A 4,588-nucleotide genomic window follows, 5' to 3' on the forward strand; every position below is an offset into this window, starting at 1 on the left:
GAATTTTTTTCCTTAAAATAATAAGAAATATCTACCTAAAACCATTAGCAAGCATTATTTGTAATGGTGATAAGCTAGAAAGTCTTCCCAATAAGAACAGAAGTGAAGCAAGGATGCTCAATATCACCACTATTATTCAGTATTGTACTAGGAATGCTAGCAATAGCAATAAGAGAATAAAAAGAAATTGGAGGAATCAGAATGAGCAATGAGGTAATGAAACTATCTCTTTTTACAAATGATGTGATGATATACTTAGAGATTCAACTAAAAAGCTATTTAAAACAATTTTAGCAAAGTAGCAGGATATAAAATAAATCCACATAAATTATCAGCATTTCTATATGTCACCAAGAAAACCTTGCAAGAAGAGATAGCAAGAGATACTTCATTTAAAATACTAGAGGCAATATAAAATACCTGTTGAGTATACCAGCCAACACAAACCCAGGAACTACATGAACATAATTACAAAACACTTTTTATATAAAAAAGGTCAGATTTAAGTAATGGGAGAAATATTAATCATTCATGGGTAGGCAGAGCCAATATAATAAAAATGACAATTCTACCTAAACTAATTTACTTTTTCAATGGCATCCTAATTACATTAACAAGAAATTATTTTACCGAGCTAGAAAATAATAATAATAAAATTCATTTGGAAGAACAACAGGTCAAGAATATCAAAGGAACTGATTTTTAAAACATAAAAGAAGGAGGTTTAACATTACCAAATCTCAAACTATCTTATAAAGCAAGATTATCAAAACTGTCTGGTACTGGCTAAGAAACAGAGTGGTAGATCAATGGAACAGCGTAGACCTATAATACACAGTAGTAAATGATTATGGTAATCTTGTGTTTGACAAATGTAAAGATTTAAGCTTTTGGGATAAGAATTCATTACTTGGTAAAAATTGTTGGGAAAGCTGGAAAGCAGTCTGGAAAAATTGTTATTTATAATTGTTCTAAAAAATAGTTTTATTTTATTAATTAATTATTTATAATTGTTCTAATAATCTAAATAATAAATTGCTCTAATATAATAATTAGGCATAGCCTAATATCCTACACCACTTACCAAAATAAGGTCAAAATGGATACCTGACTCAGACATAAAGGAAGATGTCATAAAAAAATTAGAACATGAAACATATTATCTATCAGAATTCTGGATAGTAGAACAATGAATAAACAAGAGATAGAGAGCATTGTGAGGTATAAAATTAATAATTTCTATTACATTAATTAAAAAGATTTTGTAAGAAACCAATGTGGCCAAGATTGGAAAGAAAACAGAAAATTGAGAGAAAAAAATTTTATAGACAGCTTATAAGACAAAGGTCTCACATCTCAAATATATAAAGAACTTTCTCAGATTTATAAGACTATAATTAATAAATTTTTTGGCCTGTATTTTCTTTTGCAGCATGGCTAATATGGAAATGTTTTGCATGAATGCACAAGTATAGTTTATATCAAGTTGCTTGCTTTCCCAGGGAGGGGGAATAGGAGGAAGGGAGGAAAAGAACTTGAAATACAAAATTTTTTTTTTAAATGTTAAAATTTTTTGTTTACATGTAATTGAGAAAACAAAATGTAAAAAAATTGGGAAATGGCTTAGTAAGTTATGGCATATGACTGTGATGGAATACTACTATGCTGTAAGAAACGATGAACAGTTTGGTTTTAATAAAACATGGAAAGACTTACATGAAACAATACAGAGTGAAATAAGCAGAACCAAGAGAACCTTGTACACAGTAACAGCAATATTGTTCAAAGAGTACTTGTGAATGACTAAGCTATTCGGAATAATATGATCATTCATAACAATTTTTTGTAGTTTGTTCAGTCACTTTTAGTCATATTCAACTCTTTGTGGCCCCATTTGGGGTTTTCTTGGCAGAGATACTAGAGTAGTTTTCCATTTCCTTCTCCAGGTAATTTTACAGACGAGGAAACTGAGGAAAACAGGTTAAGGGCTTGGTCAGGGTCACACAGCTAGTAAGTGTCTGAGGCCAGATTTGAACTCAGGAAGATGAGTCCTGATCTAAGTCTGCTACTCTGTTTACTACATCTGCTGGCTGCCCTTCATATCAACTATGAAGAAAATTGCTATCGACCTTTCTTTCTGAAAAATAACTGATATATAGATAAATGTATTGCATAGTTCTGCATATATATATATCATATATACTCTCTGTATCTATCTATACATATATGTATAGATATATGTATATACATATATGTGTGAATGTATATATACATAGAAATGTTTTTCTTCTCTAATGCAGGATTGGGAAGGATGAGGGAGGGAAACAACTTGGAACTCAAAATGTAACCAATGGAATCAGTAAGAACTGACTGTGATCAGTACTTGTACCCCTCCTTGAATCAATCAAAGCCATTGTGTGAGAGCCTGGGTTACATCCTAAGCATTTTTTCTAAAAGGAAGAATCTATCTCAGAATCAGGGAAGAAGATTTTATTATCTGGATTTGAGAGATTGGAGCAAGCATGGAACAAATGAAGCACTGAATTGTGGCAAAGAAGGGACACCTCAAGGAGAGGCCCTAGTTTTAGGCATCATGATATAGAAATGTTTTTCCCCCTAACTTCCTCTCCCAACGCCTATCTATCCACAAGCACTATGATATAATCTGCTGTTTTATTACTCAAATGTTCACAGTAAACTGAATTTTGCTTCAACACAAAGAAGCCTAGGGTTAAAGCAACAGTTCTCAAAGTATAGTTCTTAAAGTTCTCATAGATCCCCCAGGGATCCCAAGAGCCTTTCGGGAGGCGGTTAAAACTATTTTCATAATAATACTAAGATATTATTGCTCTGATCACTCTGGCACTGTGGATACAGCACTGGGTTTGGACTCAAACAGAGAAGTTCAAATCTGTTCTCAGACCCTTGTTTACATTTTTCCATTGGTGGTCTCTCCTACCAGAGGGTCCACATATACTTGATCACTGTCTTATGTAATGGACTAACTACCAATCAAACTATGTGGTAAATAAATTAGGAATGACGATAGTTAGAACTTTAAGAAACCCATAGTAAGCCCTTGCCATTAGCCTCTTCCTAGGTGCAATTAGAATAGACTTCTGCATTCCCAGCACTGAGACTTAGGCAGCCCACCTTGGTTTGAAGGCAGTGCTGATTGACAGACTTGCCAGACAACCCTTTCAAAGGGAGACACACAGCCCATACCAGGTCAAGGTGCGAACTTTGGTCATGAGCACTAGTATAAGAGACTTATCTGGACTTCTAAGAAACAGGTTGGTGGTCTGTTCTTGGGCTGAATTTTGTACTGTTTGCCCATAATGATTAATAAAGTTTGAGTGCATGCATTGAGAAATGTAAGTCTAGTTGGTATTTCCATCACATTAGTTAGCATATGTACCAATAAATAGGCTATAAATGTGAACCATGCAATAGATTTTTATTCATAGTCATGAATTTGACAGCTTTCCAATACTTAAAGACTTTTCTGAGATAGGTAATGATATTAACAAATGAGATTTATTTTTACATTGTATAATGAAATGCATAAATTTGGAAGATCTGCATAACTCACTGAACCAATACTTTTCAAAAGATCAAAGCATGATGTTACAAAATCATGCATGAGTAAAAGATCCATTCAAAGTAGGAGAACAATGAGCTTATTTTAATGTAACAGGGTACAAAAAGTTCACTGATGTGGTTTCAGATTACACGTTGCTACTAACCTTTACAAAACTACCACTTATCAAGTTTTGCTGTAATTCCAAAGAAGAATATCCACAAGTATCTGAAAACACTATTAAAATGTTCCTTTCTTTTAAAACTACATATCTGTATGAGACCAGATTTGTTATACACTTAACCAAAACAACATATCACAACAGATTGGATGCAGAAAACAAGACATGAGAATCCAGCTGTCTTCTACTAAACCAGACATTAAAGAGACTTGCAAAAATGTAAAACAGTGCTACTCTTTTCACTAATTTTTTTTTGGTTTGGAAAAGATAGTTATGTTTCATTAAAATGTTATCTATGTTACTATGTAATAGGTTAATTTTTTAATAAATTAATATTTTAAAAGTTTATCAGTTGTAACTTCTAATATGGCAAATATCAATAGATATAACCCACATAAACAAAAGCTGTTATGGATTCCCAATAATTTTTAAAGGTATATATAGGTTCTGAGACCAAAAAGATTGAGAATTGCTGAACAAGAGAGAGATAAATGTGAGATTAGGCAGAGAACCCAACCTCTCCCTGAATATCAAAAAGTTTTACTAACTTGAGAATGGAACAATTGTGACTGAGCTTAGAACTTTTCATCTAAAATAAACTCCCCAAAACTGATGTACAGAGACCATTCTATTGAAACTTCCTCTTCAACTGAGCTAACTACTGTAACACTGTTTACAATGTAATGAAAGGGGCAGCTGGTGAGAGAGGTTGTTCAGCCTCATATCCCTTCTTCTTACTTAACTCACTTACTTGGCAGAATCCAGCACACCAAGGGTTGGGGGACTACCATTCTGAGTCACTGGGAAAAGAGGGTATTTGATAAAGG

This window comes from Notamacropus eugenii, chromosome 3 (assembly GCF_028372415.1).
Source record: "Notamacropus eugenii isolate mMacEug1 chromosome 3, mMacEug1.pri_v2, whole genome shotgun sequence".
Lineage (NCBI taxonomy): Eukaryota > Metazoa > Chordata > Mammalia > Diprotodontia > Macropodidae > Notamacropus > Notamacropus eugenii.